The sequence below is a fragment of the Thermobia domestica genome, chromosome 9, assembly GCF_964235325.1.
Source record: "Thermobia domestica chromosome 9, izTheDome1.hap1.1, whole genome shotgun sequence".
Lineage (NCBI taxonomy): Eukaryota > Metazoa > Arthropoda > Insecta > Zygentoma > Lepismatidae > Thermobia > Thermobia domestica.
Genome location: NC_137462.1, coordinates 179,870,195 through 179,892,867, shown reverse-complemented (window position 1 = coordinate 179,892,867; position 22,673 = coordinate 179,870,195). Strand labels below are relative to the sequence as shown.

At 37.3% G+C, this 22,673-nt stretch overlaps 1 protein-coding gene across 1 annotated transcript in view; it reads right to left on the bottom strand.

The window, feature by feature from the left end:
- The window catches only part of LOC145660477 (uncharacterized), a 126,673-nt gene that overhangs the window by 39,004 nt on the left and 64,996 nt on the right, over positions 1-22,673 (bottom strand). The gene's annotated exons all lie outside the window — the stretch shown is intronic.

The window sequence follows — 22,673 nt, the reverse complement described above, 5'->3', positions numbered from 1 at the left end:
GGGTGGTCCACCTCGTTCCCTTTTAGGGGTACAAAATTGCCAAAATATAAACGTAAGCAATACGTTGTACCACGTGTTTGGTTTTGACCTAAGTTATCCCCTTGGATGAGATCCTATTACCTTATATGGTTATGTATAGGGGTCTATTCCCTATCATAAGACATAGGTACATTTGTGCACTCCTTTAAAAATTTGTGAGGGGTACCTTGGCCCACCCCTTAAATTTTAGAAATTGCTCATTTTATATATGTGGTATTATAGTACTGGACCCTAACATGTATTATGATAAATTTGGGTGGTCCACCTCGTTCCCTTTTACTGGTACAAAATTGTCAAAATATAAACGTAAGCAATACGTTGTACCACGTGTTTGTTTTGGCTCAATTTATCCCCTTGGATGAGGTCCTATTACCTTATATGATTATATGGTTATGTATATTGGTCCATTCCCTATTATAAGACATGGGTATATTGATGCACCCTTTAAAAATTTGGGAGGGGTACCTTGGCCCACCCCTTAAATTTTGGAAATTGCCCAATTTAAACATTTGGTATAATAGTATAAGACCCTAATATATATATATATATATATATATATATATATATATATATATATATATTACTATAAATTTGGGTGGTCCATCTCGTTCCCTTTCATGGGTACGAAATTGCCAAATTTTAGTACAACCACGTGTTTCGTTCTTCACCTAATTTATTCACTTAATGAGGTCCTATTACCTAATATGATTATATGGTCATGTATAGGGGTCCGTTTTCTATCATAAGACATAGATACATTGATGCACCCCGGGAGGGGTACCATAGCCAATCCCTTAAATTTTGGAAATTTTTCAATTTAAGCATTCGCTATCATAGTACATGACCTCAATATGTATCATGATAAATTTGGGTGGTCCACCTTGTTCCCTTTCATGAGTAAAAAAAAATGCCAAAATATAAACATAAGCAATATGTTGTATCACGTGTTTGGTTTTTGGCCCAATTTATTCCGTTTGATGCGGTCTTATACCGTATATGGTCATATGGTCATGTATATAGGTTCATTTCCTATCATAAGACATGAGTACATTGATGCACCCTTTAAAAAATTTGGGAGGGGTATCTTGACTCATCCACTCAGTTTTAGAAATTGTTTAATATAAGCATTTGGTATCTTCGTACAGGTCTTCAATATGTACCACTATAAATTTGGATGGTCCACATCGTTCCCTTTCATGGGCAAAGAACTACCAAAAATCAAATTTCGGAGGTTATTGACCCTTTGATAAGTATTTATCACGTTATATGGTTTATTACCTTTATATGTTTATGTTCTCTTTTAAATTTGGGAATTATAAAATAACATAATTTGGTAAACGTTTTCTAGGACCCATTGTAGATGTTGGTGTTCCTCTTATGGCCAAATATTCAAAATTTAAAGGTTATTGACCGGCTTTATTATTGAATAACTACAGGATTTATTACTTTTTCATAAGACACAGGTGTATTTGTGTACCAATCTTAAATTTTGGGAGGGGTACATTTCTTATTGTCATATCAATAATTGGTAATTGTTCTTAAAATTGGATAGTATCTCATTCATTGGGTAAATCATTATGATCACGTGATCAGTTATTGACCTATGATGGGATTAGGAGTCCAGGACATTGGTACATTGAAACTTTGTAGGATAATTTGAGAATGCGTCATTGGTATTGATTATTACAGCCAAATATAAACGTAAGACTATGAGTCATAAGATTCAATAAGGTTAGCTATGTATCCCTGTACACTACCTCATCAAGGTCAATCACGTGGTACATCGTATTGCTTACGTTTATATTTGGCTGTAATAATCAATACCAATGACGCATTCTCAAATTATCCTACAAAGTTTCAATGTACCAATGTCCTGGACTCCTAATCCCATCATAGGTCAATAACTGATCACGTGATCATAATGATTTACCCAATGAATGAGATACTATCCAATTTTAAGAACAATTACCAATTATTGATATGACAATAAGAAATGTACCCCTCCCAAAATTTAAGATTGGTACACAAATACACCTGTGTCTTATGAAAAAGTAATAAATCCTGTAGTTATTCAATAATAAAGCCGGTCAATAACCTTTAAATTTTGAATATTTGGCCATAAGAGGAACACCAACATCTACAATGGGTCCTAGAAAACGTTTACCAAATTATGTTATTTTATAATTCCCAAATTTAAAAGAGAACATAAACATATAAAGGTAATAAACCATATAACGTGATAAATACTTATCAAAGGGTCAATAACCCCCGAAATTTGATTTTTGGTAGTTCTTTGCCCATGAAAGGGAATGATGTGGACCATCCAAATTTATAGTGGGTACATATTGAAGACCTGTACGAAGATACCAAATGCTTATATTAAACAATTTCTAAAACTGAGTGGATGAGTCAAGATACCCCTCCCAAATTTTTTAAAGGGTGCATCAATGTACTCATGTCTTATGATAGGAAATGAACCTATATACATGACCATATGAAGATATACGGTATAAGACCGCATCAAACGGGATAAATTGGGCCAAAAACCAAACACGTGATACAACATATTGCTTATGTTTATATTTTGGCATTTCTTTTACTCATGAAAGGGAACAAGGTGGACCACCCAAATTTATCATGATACATATTGAGGTCATGTACTATGATAGCGAATGCTTAAATTGAAAAATTTCCAAAATTTAAGGGATTGGCTATGGTACCCCTCCCGGGGTGCATCAATGTACCTATGTCTTATGATAGAAAATGGACCCCTATACATGACCATATAATCATATTAGGTAATAGGACCTCATTAAGTGAATAAATTAGGTGAAGAACGAAACACGTGGTTGTACTAAAATTTGGCAATTTCGTACCCATGAAAGGGAACGAGATGGACCACCCAAATTTATAGTAATATATATATATATATATATATATATATATATATATATATATATATATATATATATATATATATATATATATATATATATATATATATTAGGGTCTTATACTATCATACCAAATGTTTAAATTGGGCAATTTCCAAAATAAAGAGGTGGGCCAAGGTACCCCTCCCAAATTTTTAAAGGGTGCATCAATATACCCATGTCTTATAATAGGGAATGGACCAATATACATAACCATATAATCATATAAGGTAATAGAACCTCATCCAAGGGGATAAATTGAGCCAAAACAAACACGTGGTACAACGTATTGCTTACGTTTATATTTTGACAATTTTGTACCACTAAAAGGGAACGAGGTGGACCACCCATATTTATCATAATACATGTTAGGGTCCAGTACTATAATACCAAATATATAAAATGAGCAATTTCTAAAATTTAAGGGGTGGGCCAAGGTACCCCTCACAAATTTTTAAAGGAGTGCACAAATGTACCTATGTCTTATGATAGGGAATAGACCCCTATACATAACCATATAAGGTAATAGGACCTCATCCAAGGGGATAACTTAGGTCAAAACCAAACACGTGGTACAACGTATTGCTTACGTTTATATTTTGGCAATTTTGTACCCCTAAAAGGGAACGAGGTGGACCACCCAAATTTATTATAATACATGTTAGGGTCGAGTACTATAATACCAAATATATAAAATGAGCAATTTCCAAAATTTAAGGGGTGGGCCAAAGTACCCCTCCCAAATTTTTAAAGGAATGCACAAATATACCCATATCTTATGAAAGGTAATGGACCCCTATACATGACCATATAACTATATAGGATAATAACACCTCATCAAAGGGGATAAAATCGACCAAAAACCAAACACGTGGTACTACGTATTGCTTACGTTTATATTTTGGCAATTTTGTACCCCTAAAAGGGAACGAGGTGGACCACCCAAATTTATCATAATACATATTAGGGTCCTGTACTATAATACCCAATGTTGAAATTGGTCAATTTCCAAAATTTAAGGGGTGGGCCAAGGTACCCCTCCCAAATTTTTCAAGGGGTGCATTAATATATCCATGTCTTATGAAAGGGAATGGACCCCTGTATACGCCTATATAACTATATAAGGTAATAACACCTCATCCAAGGGGATAAATTAGGTCAAAAACCCCCGAAATTTGACTTTTTGGCAATTTTTTACCCATGAAAGGGAACGACATAGACACCCAATACTGATAGAGGTACATACTATGGTCCTAGGCTACCACACCAAATTTTTAGATTTGGCAATTTCCAAAATTTAAGGGGGGTGGTCCTATGTACCCCTGCCAAAATTTAGGGGGTGGGCCATGGTACCCCTGCCAAAATTTAGAGGGGTTGGTCCTATGTACCCCTAGGTCATTGACCCCGGGCCAGGGACCATGGGTCCTGAGGCAGGGACCCAGGGGCCAAAAAGTGTCCTAAAGTAACCCCATTACTACTCTGGTGCTGGAAAAACTTTAACACCAATTAATCAATTGATCAACCTACAGACAATTATGACACAAAACATCATAGTATAGTTAAAGCAGTACCGGGTATACGTAAGTTAGGAATTGCTAATATTTTTACTATTCAATGATGTTTGCACATGATTACAAAAACTAAAATCTTTCAAATGTAAATTGAATAAATGCATATTCATACATAAAGTATTATTTAGGTATCTACGTAATTGTTGGACCGGTTCCACTAGCTCTTTTTCATAGTTCAACAAACAAGTTAAAAGGATATTCATTCCTTACCCGGTACAAAATGCTAACGAGACAAAATGTTAAGTGCACTTTATGAAACGTGTTAAACAAACGCAATTGGAACTTCTACTTTTATGTTTTTTCAATTTTAAATTTTCACCTCTAACCCTTTGGGGATCCCATGGTACAATTTGTACCATACGGGGTGTTTCATGGTATCCTCGTCGCCAAAAGTGCCTTTACATCGCCGTGACGGGTATGTGACACCGCAGTACTCTAAGGAAGGGATGGTTGCATAAGAAATTTTGATTAATTTTGAAGAGCTTTTATTTTGACTAGGGAAATAACGTAGGTATAGGGAGTAAGGGCATAGATTTAAAGCATCAGTGCACTGTCATCTCTGAAAAGATTTGTATTCTCAGCTTTTCAAATTATTGTCTTATATGTTAAGTTAAAAACTGCTAACAACTGCTACTAGCGCTTTTTAATCTTCAGGGATTTACTACGACATGTTCGGGCTTGAATTATTTCATTCGCCTCACTGTAATTATTTTAAAATTGAAACTGATTACGCTGAATATGAATATGTTTAGTTGTCGTAAAGCAAGGGCCGTAATAAATGTAGATAAGGTTCTTATTATTATATAAAACACATAAGTATTTATTCCGTGTATAGAATAATATAATACAGTAACTAAGCAACATCATAATCACTAACACCTGCAGGATTTTTTCTAACGGGGGGGAGACCGATATAGAGTTTTTCGTTTTATTCCCTATATATATTACGTTAACAGTCATAAGATTGATAACGTATATCGTATTTCGCCGCTGTAGCCTATTAGTCAGAACACTGATCTCCAGATATGTCGAAAGAAAAAATAAATTGATATGAACAGTGATGTGATTAATTTTACTGCGCCCTGGATCGATCTATCTTCGATTTACTCATACTCCTCCAGGCCCCCTACCCCAGGTATTTCAGCTTCTGCGTTATATATACGGTTCCATGTCAAAAGGGCCTGACAAAATGGAAAAGACCGAAAGGCCAGAGTCAATATGGCCCGCAACAAAAGGACCCGAGTCAAAACGCCCTGCTTGAGACGGACCCAGGTTGAAAGGGCCACGCTACAAAGGGGCCCGAGTCAAAATGGCCCATGTGAAAAGGACCCAGGTCGAAACGTCTCCGCAACAAAAGGGCCCGAGTCAAAAGGGATCATGTTACAAAAGAGCCAGACCACAATGACCACGCAATAAAAGTGCTTGAGTCAAAATGTTTCTGCACCAAAAGGGCAGGAGTCAAAATTGCCCGAATCAAAACGACCCTCATTAAAAGGGTCTATGACAAAAGGGCCCGAGTGAAAAGGGACTTGCCTCAAACGAGCCCGGCTGAAAAAGAGCCCTGCTACAAAAGAACCCGAGTCAAACGGCCCGAGCTAAAAGGCCTCCTAACAAAAGGGCCCGATTCAAAAGGGGCCGAATCAAAACGGCCCTCATAAAAAGAGCCCGGGTCAAAAGAGACCCACGACAAAATAACCCGAGTCAAAAGGCCACGGGTCAAAAATGGGCATCGTTGCAAAATGGCCCGAGTCAAACGGCTCGGGGTCAAAAGGGCCCGGTTCAAAAGGTCTCCGCAAAAATGGGCACGAGTCAAAACGCCTTTTATTAAAAGGACCCGAGTCAAAAGGGTCCCACGACAAATGGGCTCGAGTCTCAAGCGACCTGCGTCAAACGGGCCCGGTTCAAAAGGTCTCCGCAACAAAAGGCCCCGAGTCAAAAAGGGCCGAGCGAAACGCCCCTCATGAAAATGGCCAGGATCAAAAGAGCCCGAGTCAAAACTTTCCCAAGTCAAATGGGCCCGGGTCAAAAGGTCTCCACAAGAAAAGAGCAGAAGTCAAAAGTGGCCCCTCTACAAAGGTCACAAGTCATAACGGACCTGCGAAAAAGGGCTTGGGTCAAACTTCTCCGCAAGAAAAGGGCAGGAGTCAAAAGGGCAAGAATCAAAACAGCCGCGTCATAAAGGTCCCACGACAAAAGAGCCCGAGTCAAAAGAGACCTGCTTGAAACGAACCCGGGTCAAAAGGTGCCGCGCTACAAGAGGGCCCGAGTCAAAATGGCCCTTGTCAAAATTGTCCGGGTCAAAACCTCTCCGCAATAAAAGGGTTTGAGTCAAAAAGACCCGAATCAAAACGTCCTTCATTTGAAGAGCCCGTATCAAAAGGGTCCCACGACAAAATGACCCGAGTCAGAATGCCCCGCTTCAAACGGGCCCGAATCAAAACAGCCCTCATCAATAGGGCCCGAGTCAAAGGTTCCCAGTACAAAGGGGCTCGAGTCGCAAGGGCTCTGCGTCGAACGGGCCCGAGTGAAAAGGAGCCCCGCTACAAAAGGACCCGAGTCAAATTGCCCCCTATCAAAAGGGCGTGGGTCAAAAGGTCTACACAACGAAAGGGCCCTAGTCAAAAGGGCCCATATCAAAACGCTCCTCATGAAAAGGGCCTGGGTCAAAAGAGTACCACGACAAAAGAGTCCGAGTCAAAAGGGCCCTGCGTGAAACGGACCCGAGTCAAAAGGGGGCCCGCTACAAAATGCCCGAGTCAAAACAGCCCCGCGTCGAAAGATCCTAGTTAAAAAGGTCTCCGCGACAAAATAGCCCTGCGTTAAAAGGGCCCTGGTCAAAAGGGGTCTGCAACAAAAGGAGTCGAGTTATAAGGACGCTGCGTCAAAAGGGCCCGGGTCCAAAGGATTCTGCGACAAAGGGGCCAGAGTCAACAAGAAATTTCGTCAAACGGGCCCTGATCAAAAGGGGCACCACTACAATAGGGCACGGGTCAAAACGGCCAGGCGTCAACTGGGTGCTAGTCAAAAGGGCCCTGCGTCAAAAAGGCACAAGTCAGAAATATCCCGCGTCCAAAGGGCCGGTAAATACGGTTCCACGTGTAAAAAGCTTGAGATCAAAGCAAGAGTGGAGATCAGGCATGCAAAAGAGGATTGTGTCCCCTTAGTAAGTTGAAGTGTTTATGCAAATGAAGGAAATATATCTGTGGTTATTAATAACAAATAGGAAATTTGAATGATAATATTAGTTTTGTTTGCTTGTTGATTGTTTTGGATCAATCGCTATCGCTTAAGTCGTTCTCCATGAAAGTTTGCTTGCACTCCCGTCATAGGCGGACTGGGTGTATTAGGGCCTAGGCCGCGGTTACTATGGAGGGAGCTCAGACTATAACACCAATTTCTAAAATAACGTACAATCAGTGGCGCAACGAGCTATGAACTCGGGGGCCCATGCCCTCTGCGAGGCAAACCTGGTCTATCTTATACAGCAGCGTTGCAGACAAATTTTGGTAAAATTTTAAAATAGATCAAAGCATACATAAATATTGAATTAAGTCAAAGCACTGTACGAAAGGAGTAATACCCAGTGAAAACCCCTTCATTAATTTCTTAGAGTAATAAATGTTAGTAAAGAGTGCGTCATTTTATGCAAAAATAAAGATGTTCAAAATATTTATTATAGCGCAAATTTTAAAACTTGTAACCGTTAATAATAGGGAATTTGTGAATTGGAATTTTCATTTTAAGGTTTTTTAGCATGTTAATAATAAGGATAACTAAATTGCTTGTAATGAGGAGAATTCAAAATTTCAATTTTGTGAACATCAAATGGTGCAGCACGTTGTTTGCAGACTACTGTACTGGATATTCTTGGCCCCTTCCGAAATAAAATCCTGGTTGCGCCACTGCTTACAATGAACATCTGCGATGAGCCATCGCGTTGTGTAGTTGTAAATTCGTTGTTACTTGATAGTTTTTCCAAGCTATAATTTATCATTGGTCGTTGAATATTTGATGTCACAGCAAGCACAGAATTTCGAGAAACAAACTTTCAAGAGAATATTTTGTAATTATTATTGCATTGCCACACGGGGTGTCTAAAAAGTCCCCTGACATGGATAACTCTGTTGTTATCAGAGTTACAACAAAATGTAAGAGGGGAAACCGCCTACAAATATAATGTTTTTAATAAACAGTAACTTCATTCATTTATGTTGTGGGTCCGGGTAAATGGTAACGTTGCATTTTCATGTAATATTGGGCGCATATAGAGTATACAGCCCAAACGGCTTGTCCGATTTGAAAAATTCTTTCACTTTAGATTGAAAACATCATATTTGAAGACCGTTTCCCCGCCTATATTTTGTTGTAACTCTGATAATAAAAGAGTTACCGTATGTCACGGGGCTTTTGAGACACTCTGTATAGTAGCTGAAACACTAAAAAAAATAATAGCGAATAACTTTTACTATGGAATGAACAGGACAGCTTACTAAAAATAGTAACACTAAACAACTAATAATAGCTTTTGACTGTGGAATGAACACGACAGTTTTACTGAAAATGATAAATACTTCTGAACCACTAAACAACTAATAATTTTAAAAAGTTAAGATTCTTTGCAGTTCAGCTTATGAATCGCGGAGTTTCTTAATAACTTCGTTCACAGACACTAAATTTAACATGTCTCTTTCCATATTCATTAGCAAAAATGTGTCCAAATGTCTTCACACAAACTAGCTCTGAGATTTGTTTACTCTAACTTTAACTTTGAGAAGCACCTTCCACATGTCACTTGTGTGCATGGTAGAGACAACGCATGTTTGTATACAATGTATAAATTATTAAAGCAACTAGACTGACGGAAATTGGTGCAAAATTTTCCCTGCACATGACAAACAATTTTTTTACAAGGTGTTTGCAGCATCATTATCACTCTTACCGTGAATCCCGTCCAAAGATGTTCCATCTTTCATAGCATGCTCAGATGCATAATCATCATCATCTTCTACGGATTCAGGGGCATCATTCTCTTCAGGATCATCAAAAACGAGAACGTTTTGTGACAGTGAAATACACGACAGAGAACTGCTGGAGCTCTTTGTATATTTTCTCCTGTTTTATATTTAGTTTTTTTTTTCGGAAGAACTCTGAAAGCTCTTGCAGATACACCATTCTTCTTGATTTCTGAAAAGTGCTTAGGTTCCAGTATTTGGAGTTCTTTCGGCTGCTGAAATCTATCACTGGCACATGTAACAGCTGTATTCAGAATTTTCTTTGAAGTTTTTTTATTCTGAATAAATCATTTTCACTTATATTTAAGTTCTTTTCCAGTTCATCTGCTCTCCTGGCATTTTCTTCTTCTTTAAGATTCTTCTGTGCAAAAAGTCTTTTTCCATTGCTATCTCTACACCAGATTGCGCAAGCTGTTGATTTATTTTCACACAAAATATTTTTGTGTTTTCGTAAAGCATTAAACAGACATCTTTTGCCTCTATTTTCTTCTGAAGCTGCTGCTGCAAATTGTCTAGAAGTCTCCAGGTGGTAAGATAGTCCAATCCGTGAGAATGCAGGTATTTTGAAACAGGCTCCGTTTCCGTAAATAAGTCCTGAAACATAGAAGTCTTCATTACAGTGTTAAATTCTGTCCATTTATTCAGCAAAGTTTAGCTTAAAATTTTCATTTCGCATTAAAACCCCTGTTCTGTACATCATCACTGAAGAACAATAAAAATGAAATAAATCTTGATGATAGACAGTTATCCTCGTCTTGGTTTCATGTTTCGTAGCGAAATTCATTAGTGTCCACTACTGCATTCAGTGCCTTGTTTCTGCTCCATCATCGTGTTGTACCAACTTGTTGAACTTTTCGTAGTCTGTCATGTCCCTCGTGGCTTGCATCAATCATTTTCTTACAAACATCCTTTCTTTTGTAGTATTCAGACAGAACATGGCACTGGTTTCAAATAAATTTGCAGCTTCAGGGATCTATTCAGTCGAATTTGCCATAACGAAATTAAGAGCATAAGCCATGCATTGGGTGTAAATGATTTCAGGATTATCCTTCTTCAGTAATGCTTCAACTCCTTAATAGCATCCACTGAAGTTAGCAGCTCCATCAAAAAACAACTTACAATATCATCACAAACATCAAAACATTTTTGTCACAAAGTACTCTTTTGATTTCATTATAAGTTACTTGTCTTGTAGTGTCATTGTTTACCACTGGCGTCTCTGGCATATACAATTTGGGGAGGACATCAAAGAAAGTTATTTAAATGGTACTATCTAGCCCAACCTGTTTATTATCTTTAATTACATTTGTTACATTTCTGCTTACCTTCACGGACCCCGTGAGGCATATCAACAACTCTGTTACACAGCCTGAATATTGTATGACAAATAAATATAATTATTATTATTTATATGTTATTCTGCCGTTAGTAAATAAATTAGAACAAAATATTGAATTATTTGTACTTCAAAATATTGGGGGGACGCGTCCCCCTCGTCCCCCCGCCAGAGACGCCCAAGCTGTTTACGACAACTACTGACAGCCGCTCAAATACTTGACCGTTTATAACGCAGAGAATTACTATAGCCAGCTGATTAAGCCCTGAAACATCTTGGATAGAATCAACCATTATGTTGAAAATGCCCGCTTTCTTGGCGTCTTCCATTGTTTTCTCCTGTTATTTTGTAAACTTTTTGATAGAAAATAAATTTTTAAAAATGCGCTGTTTCCCCATTTTTGAATTATCAAATATAGACCTACAAGGTGTATTAACATCCATAAAGAACCAATCAGCCTGTGGTTAAATATGAACCCAGCTACAAACCAGGCACCAGTCTTCAACCTTGAAAGGGCCGCAACTACCCTACATTATGAAAAAAGGTCCCATTTCCCAACAGCTCAACATGATGAAAAACATGCCTAGGACCGCAACTGCTCAATGAAATGAAAGAAGGGCCCCAACTGCCCAATATAATGAATAAAGGGCCCAGGGCCCCAACTTCTCAATGTAATGAAAGAAGGACCCAACTGTCCAATATATTGAAAGAAGGGCCCAAGGCCCCAGGTACAAACTAAATCACAGTTTCTGATAATAAAAGACCATAGTGAAAGATGGACCTAGCCACAATTCTAGTAACGAAAGGACCCTATTAAAAAAGATAACTTACTGATTGATGGAAGGGTGGAAGAGGAGTGTGTGTTGGTAGCATAATAACACTGAGCTTCCGAATTATTTAGCTCTCTTTTGTTTCAGCTTTTCCTTCTCTTTCTTTCTTTATTCTTTCATCATTGTTTTCTTAGAGGGCCTAGGCCGCTATTGCGACCTAAGGGCCCTGGCCAGTCCGCCCCTAACTACCGTCTTTCTGAGTTTGTATTCTCGTGACATAGCTCAATCAAACTTTATCTATTGCTGACTTTTCCCTTAATTCTAAAATTCCATTTCTACTGGATCAAAGTACATATTAGTATGAAAAATATTCTGTGGAAAACATTAGTTTAATTTTGCTGTGAGAAGACATGTGGATCTGTATACAGGGTTACTGAAAAGTATTGGGACAGAACAATAATAACGACATGTCAATTGCATTGATTTGGAGTGTGGTCACCATGGAAGGCATCTTGAATTCCGCCATATTGCATATCACAGAATATTGTTTTAAATGTAAAAGGTTATGATTTTACACTTCAACTTAGACTTGAATATTCCCACAAATGAGAATGTGAATTCATTTTTGACACTTCATCTGTTTGAGACAGGGTGTCCTATGTTTTACATATGTATCAAATAGGGAAAGTATTATGACAGGGCTGTAACAAAGAGACACATAGACGGAGTAAAAGCAAATGTTACAATTTGGCATTGGTGTATAAACTGCGTCAAATGATTTAGTGCACATCATGGCAGCCATCTTGAATTCCGAATATTGTATACCACACAATATTTTTAAATAGAAAGGGGTATGTGTTGAGTTTTGATTTACAGTTTAACGTCCCGTTCAACAGCGATGTTATATGAAAAGAGGTATGTGTGTCACATAAATTGATGCTAGAATCTTCGTACAAACTACATTCATCGTCCGTTTCAAAAGCATCGGAGTCTACATTATTTATTATTTCCATAATTTCTGCGGACGAAAATACGCCACTATCATAAGAACCACGACTTGCCGCGGTGGTATTCATTAGGGATGGCCTTTTTAAAAAATCTGTTTTTCGATTTTCGGAAATTTCATTTCTCGTTTTTTCGTTCGTTTTTCGAAAAAAAAAATGTTTTTCGTTTTTCGAAAAATTTTTCGGCTTTCATTTTTCGAAAAAAAAAATTGTTTTCCGTTTTTTCGAAAGATTTTTCGTTTTTCGTTTTTTCGAAAAATTCGTTTTCCCTTTTTTGATGATTTTTCGTTTCTCGAAAAGTTTTCGAAATTCATGGAATGATAATGTGGGAGGAAATGGGAGTACCCCGGGAAAATACACGGACACGATGTTGTCGGCCACGAACTTACTTGGTCTGGGATCAAATGCACAAGAGGTAAGCGTTCTAACACTGAGCTACCGTGCTCCTTGGATTTGGATCTAATGAAAGGTTGAATTGATTTTGAGTTTAACGTCCCGTTCAGCATCGAAGCTATATGAGACGTGGACGTACTGATTAACGTGGAATCCGAACCACATGAGCTCCCGCCGGGAATCGAAGCTGGGTCTAACACGCCAAAGGAGCGTACGCTAACCGCTAAGCCACGGATGAGCTCGATCTAATGAAAGGATAGTGTGTAGTGCTACTATTGACGAAACTCATGTAATCACGACCAAAATTAGTATGGTTATGGACTGCAATGTATTTAGTACACATGTTAAATATTATGATGTTTGGGACTTTGGTTCCAGAGTTATTGCTAATCAAATTTGTGTTTTAAGTTAGTGATATCAAGAAATTTCACTAAGTCGCATTTGATTAAACTCAAATGATCTTGACGAAAGTTGGTAGGATCGTAAATATTGACAAGCTTGGTATGCATGGAAGCTCATATAAAATATTATGATGTACAGACTTTTTGTTCCTGAGTTATTAGCTATCAATGTTAGGTTTGGAATCAGTGAAATCAAGAAATTTCATTAAAGCGCGAAAGATGTATCTCGTCCAATTTTTACCAAACTTGGTAAGGTGGTAGATCTTGACGAGCTTAGTAACTATAAAGGTAACCAAGAAAGATCTGTCGCTTTTTCACGCAACACCTTCAAACATCGATATTTAACCTAAGACATACCTGGAAGATCGAAAATAGTCTCCTTCTGCCAATGTTTTGGAAGGCCATCGCGGTAGAACTTGGTGGGCCGTGAATCGAAAAAGGTATCAAGTGCATTTTGCACCTCTACTAGGGATTTCAACTGGTGTCCTCTAAGCTGATTGTCCAAGGAATGGGACAGGTGGTAATCGGACGGTGCAATGTCCGGGGAGTATGGCGGATGCAATAGTGTTTCCCATCCAAAGTGTAGAATGGTGTCCCGGGTTATCCTAGCCACGTGGGGCTTAGCGTTGTCCTGTAAGAGGAGGACCCCTTTGCGATTCAGAAGTGCTGGCTCCAGAGTATTGTTTTTTTTTTTATTTTTGAACACGGCTCAACTGCTTACAGTACACAGTTTCATTGATGCTCTGTCTAGCCTGTAGCAGTATTTTTTTTCTCAAAATACTGTTCAGAAAATTTGGACTTGAACTTAGTTAAATGAATAAATTTCATTAAAACGCGTTAATCTCATCCAAAGTTGATATGGTCATAGACTTTAACAAGTCTGGTACGCGTGCGAACTCAGTATGAAATATTGTGATCCACAGACCCTTGGTTCTCGGTTCTTGAGAGATATAAATTAGAAATAATAATTCACAAAGGTAAACAGTGTAAAATTTATATTTTACAGAATATTAAAAAATAATTATTTACTTGTGATTATTAATGTGTTATCGACAATATGGCATTACTGCTGAATCGCCGGACCAATTTGAAAATCGAAAAAATGGAGCAAAATATACTGCATTCGGTTATATTTGGTTGGATTACATTAAGTTACGTCAGATTATGTTATTAGGTGCGCAGTGTTACTATACGGATCCATAGTATAAGTAGGAGTAGCAGTAGTAGTAGTAGGAGGAGGAGGAGTAGGGGTAGTGATAGTAGTAGGAACGGATTAGAAGCCCCACAGGGGTTTGTAGGTTTCTGTTCTCGGCATGAAATGGGCAAATTAATGATTTGCTCAAATTTATCTATACATTTTACAATCTATGGATCCGTATAGTAAAACAAGTGTACCTCTCCGCGAAATAGTCCATCCGTCTCCACATACAGTGCCGCTTACAACATCAAAAACAACCAGCAAATACAATCACTATCTGAACTTTTACTATTCCCCTTACCTGACTTTCAATCACTGTTCCTCATAAACTTAAATAAATTCTCCAATTGACCCGGTAAATATCCTAAAATTAGTCCGGCGATACCCCAATTAGCCCGACATTATATTTTATAATGTAAAAAAAGACTAACAAATTACCAAATAGAAGGATCATGTATAAACTGATCGTGATAGTATCAGGCAACTCTGAAATAAATTGACTTTTAACAATTGATTTTAACAAAATATGAAACATGAAGTGATTATATGTACTGATACTAAAGACTTCTCCCCCATTCATTTCTCTTATTTTCTATAACTAATTAAGTCAGTATCAAAAACAATTTGATTGCTTTCAAAAATAGGCAATTTAATACTAACAAAATACTATTGAATGGTTTATTTGTTCTAAAGATGTTTTATATACGGTAAGACAAAGAACTAAGTATCTGACTATAATAATCTCATCAAACGAGAATTCAAATTTTAAATAGGTGGGTCTTCGTTTTCGTATTAGTTTTTACTGCTACTAACTTCAGTAGAAGAATACTACTAAAATGAAATATATTTTATTTGGTTGTTTGTTGAAGTTCAGCGTCCCTTTTCAGAATCGAGCAAGACTATACAAGACGTGGACCTACATTATAAAGTGGAATCCGAACCACCATAACACGTTCAATGTTTTCCCACTCGGGACCCTGTGCATCGAAGGAATACGCTCTAGCCACTAGACTAGTTGCAGGGCTTGAAATCTTTTCTTGGAATTATGAAATTATATATTGACAAGAAACGTTTGTCGCTTCCTAGTACTTCTCTCGTTATATGAGAAAAAAAAGATTGTAACCAGAGATATAGTAAGTATTTATCACTTTCGGTTGCATTAAACTTAAGAGATGGAAACTACCATTGTGGTACAGAATCCATATCAAAAACTGCTTCTGGCTATCGCCTTTTCTTTACTATGAAATCGGAAATGGTAGTTTCTCACTATTTCCGGTTTACATAGAGGGAGAGCGATCGATATGACAATCTTCGAATCCTGGATTCATATATATAAACATATCTCATTATCTCTTTTTAGTCTTGCTCTATGGTGATCACTATTGAAATTAGAAGTGGTAGTAAATTTCTACCACAGGATAAAACTTGGAGATAGTCTATTGCGAAGGTACTGAATTCATGCTTCTCGCTTGCTCTATGGTGATCAATACTGAAACCGAGAGTTGTGATCAGGGGCGGATCCAGGACGGACTTCTGCGGGGGGGGGTTGTATTACTGCTACTTAGAGCTATTTTTATGAGCTCCAACTCTGGGATGGGTTTTATTTATATATAGGAGTGTTCTCTTCTGGGGGGCGATCGACCCCTGGATCCCCCCTGATTGTGATACATTTTTCCTACTTCCTGTTTTTTGTAGAGAAACAAATGAGTTTCGTTTCACAGTGTAAAACTGCGGCAAACTTGCAATCCATGCGAATTGAATATTCAAAACTTCAGTACAACAAGTAGCACAACTAAAACTCTTGGTTGGAATAGATTAATAAAATCAAAGATAGAATCTGTTCCTCGGATGCTGAATCCATATCAAAAAGCCATTATTAGCTGTCACTTATCGTTTTTGTTCTATGGCGATAAAGATTGAAAGCAGGAATGGCTAATTTGAACAAGCAGGAATGGCTAATTTGAACCACTTCCGGCTTGAATAGAGGGTTAAGGGAGGAGACGGAATCTATTTTTAGGATGCTGAATCGATTTCAGAAAACTTCTCGATATCTTTTATAGTTATTGTTCTATGAATATAAGTATTGGAACCGAAAGTAGTAGTAAATATCAAGCATTTCCGTTTCAGAAGAGTGGTGCAGGTTATGAAGATATGTTCTTTTAAAACCCTGAATTGATTCCAGAAAATTGCTTGTCGCTATCTATTACAATTTTGTTTTATCGCGACTAGTGTTAACACCGGAAATGGTTAATTTGAACACTTTCGGTTCAAATAAAGTGTTAACGAAGAAGGTGGAATCTATTCTTGGGATGCTGGATTAATTTTTTATAAAAAATGCATCTCGATATCTCTGACCGATTTTGCTCTATGGAAATTAGTATTACCTATAAAATCAAAAATAGTAATAACCTTCAACCATTTCTGCCTTTGTGGAGTGTTGTGGATTGTAATTGTATTTCCTCTTGAGAACCTGAATCGATTGTAGATGAACCACTTGTCGCTATCTATTACCAATTTTGTTTTGTGGCGATTAATGTTGAAACTTGTAATCGTTCATTTGAACAACTTCTGGTGTGAATTGAGATCAAGGGAGAAGGTAGAGCCTATTCTTAGAACGCTTAGTCGATCGCGAAAAACCGCATCACTATTTCTTCAATCTTTTGCTTTATAAAAATCCGTATTGAATCCCTATTCAATATACTAGTAAATTCAGCCACTTTCAATTTCGATAGTATTGTGCGTTGAGATGATATATAGCTTATATACTCTTAAGACGCTATATAAATTCGTTTTTTTTAAAAAAAAAACACTTGTGGCTATCTATTACTATTTTTGTTCTATATCGATCAATGTTAAACCGAAAATGATTATTGTAAACACCTTCCGATCTGAATAGAAGATTAATGGAAAAGATACAGCTATTTCTAGGTAGTTGAATCGATTGCCAAAATCTACATCTCGATATCTCGTAATTCAGTATTAAAACCGGAAATAATAGTAAATATAAACAATTTCTGGTTTTGATTAAATGTTGTGGATAGTTGTATGTTGTCTAAGACGCTAAATTGTTTGCAACAAATCGCTTCTCGCTATCTATTACGATTTTCGTTCTATAGCGATACAAATTGAAAACAAAAATGGTATTAGAACCACTTACGGTTTTAAATGGAGGGTTAATTTAGAAGATCGAACCTATTTTATGGGCTCTAAATCGGCCGCAAGAAACGACTTCTCAATATTTGTTACTGTTTTGCTCTGACACCTCTCGACAGACAGACGGACAAAGCCATTCGCAAGAATTTCGACATTTATGCATAGCTTAAGCTGCAAGTGTAATAAGGGCGAACATTGAATATATTCTTGGGACACTGAATTGGTTCTGGAAAATCGCGTCTTTCTATATGTTACCCTTTGTATTCTGTGTTGATCAACAATGTAGCAGAAAGCGACAGATCCCTACCACTTCTGGATTATTAAATAAAAGTCAAATGCATTAGTTGAATCTATTCGTGTTGCAAACCTACATGTATGCTTCTCCCTATTTTTTGCCGCTCTTGCTCTGATACCAGCTGACAAACGAACGGATGGATAGGCAGACAGATGAACATAGCCCTTCTATAAGACTTCCTATACATATGCATAATATACTATAGTTTGGAAGTACTAACAAATGAAATAAACTCAGTTTGTTTTACAAAAAATATCCGTTTTCCGTTTCTCGGTAGTTTTCGTTTTCCGGTTTTCGGAAAAATTTCGTTTTTCGTTTTTTTGAAAAAATTCGTTTTTCGTTTCTCGAAAAAATTTCGTATTTCCGAAAAAATTTTCGTTTTTGAAAAATTCATTTTTCGAAAAAGAATTTTTCGAAAAAATGTGGCCATCCCTAGTATTCATAGCCGAAAGCTCAACTAAAAAGAAGAAGTGAATTCTAAGCAAGCTACAAGAAGGATGTTGAAACAACGCTTCCACTGGCTAATAGAAAAAGGAAAACAAAAGTAGCTACAGGATTTTCCCTTTTGAGTGCTCATATCTTTTTGGGAATATATACTTGACACAGGATGCCTTTTAAATGTACGCCAGACGTGACCTGTACACATGAAGGTGAAAAATATTCGTGAAAAGTAAACAGAAGAGACTAGTTATATGCTTCTGTTTTCTAACAGTCAACTTCGTGTTCAACTGCAGGAACTGACCTTGATTGATACCTACTACTTGACTCAACGCCTTGTAACAAGAGGGCAACTATAGTTACCCATAGGTCTCTTGCAGCTACACAGCGAGCTGTTTGTGTTCTGTCTCTCTCTCTCTCTCTCTCTCTCTCTCTCTCTCTGCCCCTGGCTGTGTTTGCTTTTCATGCTTTGGGGGAAGGGGTAAGACACCCTTGCACACCTTCGAACATAAAATGATCGAAAGACGTCCTATGTTAATTTAGAGTTCATAGTTTCAAACAGTGGCGTATACTGGTTTGAAGGCATGGGCTACCACTGACCTTGCATATTATTATTAATAAAAATGGTAATAATAATAAAAGTATAATAATAATAATAATAATAATAATAATAATAATAATAATAATAATAATAATAATAATAATAATAATCACAATACCCATAACAATGAACAAAAAGTGATTGATGTGCTTTGTTTAGTGATGAGCAAATGCAAGGTCTTGGTCTTGGTCTTGCACATCGAGCCTTGGTCTTGGTCTTGCATATCGAGTCTTGGTCTTGGTCTTGCACATCGAGTCTTGGTCTTGGTCTTGCAAGTCTCGCATTTAAGAAATCTCAAGCTTTTCATAGGTAAATTTTACTATGAATATAAGGGATAATAAACTCTACAAAGCACCAGTAGTAACGGAAATACAATGTATGTTTCTAAATGTAATATAATTTAACGTCATGTAAGTATGATAGCGTACAACATAGGTTATGACCTTTATTTTTTTTAATGGGTGCCCATGCTTCACTACTTATAAGATATGCCTAAATCACAAAGTTTCGTAATCTGTTTATATATATATTTTTTTAACAGATCCAACATTCCACTGGTTCCCAAACTGAGGAGGCTACCCCTGTTTCGCATGAAAGAAAATCAGACGGCGCAGATTATTGAAATACCATGAATTGCAAAATTATTTTTACACTCTAAAGGCGTCAGATTTTTCTTTCCAACCACGATTAGCTAATTCTTGTATTAAACAAACTTCCAATTAAATATTGGATCTTTGTTTTACTGATTCCAATATGTACTCTATGGGGCAGAGACATTCACATTACGCAAAAGCGGTGAAAGAATTGCAGACTTTCGAAACATGGGCATGGAGAAAAAAGGAGAGAATTAGCCGTGTTGAACGAAAACGAATGAGGTGTTAGAAATATTAGCAGTAGGAGAAAAAAAATAAGAATTTTAGATATTGTTAAGAGGGGGAAAGGGAACTGTTTAGGATATTGGTTGACGAGGAACTGTATTACAAGGGACGTCCTAGAGAGTATTGTGGAAGAAAAAAGAGGTAGGGAGCAAAGGAGACTAGTTGAAGGAAGGTATTGAAACAGAAAATTGCCACTTCAAGACGAAGAGACTAGCTGAGGACCACCGAACGTCAAACCTTGTCTGTTGAAGCAAATAACCTGCCAATAATAGCAGAATGGCTATTATGATGATATGTTTAGCAATATTGACCAAAAAAAGAGGGAAAGAAAATTAAAATAATAATTATTATAATCAAACCTCTTAATATTTTAGAATAATTTGAGAGAAAAATGAAAACGACTCTACTGTCTATGTCTTTTGTGTAGACTCAATTTATATAAATACTGTTGACCTGTATTAGAAATACAAAATAAGGGCATCAAACTCCAAGTTATTTGAAGTCTCACTTGTGAATATGGATTACTAGCATCAAGTATCTACTTTGTTGGGTTAAACTAAAATTATATATATATATATATATATATATATATATATATATATATATATATATATATATATATATATATATATATTTCGTTAGTCAATCACTTTTTTACTATTAGTAAAGCGCTCTCTAATATCGGTCATCTTCGATTATTTTTATGTTTCCCTCTCTTCCTCCTCCCCAAGTTGCCGGGCTGAATTTGGGTTTACACGGCATCACAAGTGTCACTGTTTGTGTCAGAGACCACGAAACTATGGATTCGGCACTAATATTTGGTCATTTTTAATAATTATTATGCATCTCCCTCTTTCCCAAATTACGAGGCTGAATTTGGTTGTAAATGGTATAGGAAGTCTCAGTATTCAGCTCAGCGACCTCGAAAACTATGGATTCGACACTAATATTCGCCATTTTATATATATCTCCCCTCCCCTCCGCCAAGCTACGGGGCTGAATTTTTATTTAAACAGCACCGGAAGTATCATTGTTTACCTTAGCGGTCCCCAAAACTATAGATTCAATTTCAATGTCGGTCATTTTCCATCATTTTTAAATATCTTTCCTCTCCCTCTCCCCTAAACTTCAAGATCAAAGTGATATGACAGAAACCATCTCAGGCCCGATCCTCATCTATCTTAAAATAAGATCGAGTTCGATCAGGTGGTTCAAGAGTTATTAAGTTATATATATATATATATATATATATATATATATATATATCCCCTTTCGCTCTTCTGCCCCTAGGTTCTATCATCAAAGTGAACTGACATATAACATTCCAGGCTTGAACCTCATCTATGTTAAAAATTTGATCGAGATTACTTGTTTGGTTGAAGTTATTAAGTTTTATTTATTATTATATAACTCCCCCTTCTCCCCTCTCCTAAGCTTACCGTCAAAGTGAAATGATGAAAACACTCCAGGCTCAAACTCCATCTATGTTGAAAATTTGATCGAGATCGGTTGGGTGGTTCAAGAGATTAGGAGTCACAAAAATAGTCACTTTCAATTTTATAACATAGATTTATTGTTGTAGGATAATGTTATATCGCTCAAACCTCGATGTGTCGTATACCTAAGTATGCTTAAAGTTGTATTGATAAACAATTATTCAACGTATAAGCATCCGCCCATGAAATCAAACTTGCGGTCACATGTATTAAGTTTTTTCAATGTCATGAAAATGTTATTTCGATATTAATTTTATGGGCATTCATTAAAAATTCCCAACGGATGCTTGAGTCTGGGAGCCAACGCCATACCCATGTAGTCGACACCTATGGTGTACGGTATTACCAATGTTCAATACTACATTTCACTTTAGTTTTGGAAGAAAAACACCACTAATATGTTTTGAAACGAAACGAAATATCTAGTTTAACGTCCCACGATAATGCATCGGGGCTAAGGGAGACGGTATTCATGAGAAATGAATGAAATAGTGGATTGAAGAAAGTAGGAGAGAACATCAAAACACCGAGAAATAGACCTGCACGGGCCGAACTTTTCGGCCCGAGCCCAATCCAATCCGAATGTACGTAGGCCCGGTCCAGCCCGGACCCGAAACGTTTTGGAGATTTTCGGCCCGAGCCCGGCCCGGCCCTAAAGTTTTTTAAAATTCTTGCCCGGCCCGACCCAAAGAAATAATAGAATCGGCCCGCCCAAGCCCGGTCCATGCAGGTCTCTACCGAGAAAACCCACGCACACGGTGTTTGCCCACTAAAAAGTTTCCATAGCGCATGATAGAATCCAACCAGGCCATAACCAAGTATAACCACATGTGACTGCTCTACCACCGAACCGGTACTTGTGCAAGACTCTTGGGCAAGAGTCTTGGTCTTGGTCTTGCAGGTGTGGTCTTGGTCTTGGTCTTGGTCTTGCACCCCTTACTCTTGGTCTTGGTCTTGCATCGGGATTCCTGGTCTTGGTTTTGCATGCAAGACTCTTGCAAAAACTGCAAGACCAAGACTCTTGCGCTCATCACTAGTTTTGTTTGATCTTTTGTTTTGAGACCGTTAATGTTTTCCACCGTAAATGAAATTCCATCATACATTTGTGCAGTTAACTTCTTGTTGATTGCGTTCGTAAAATGTTAATTTTTACCA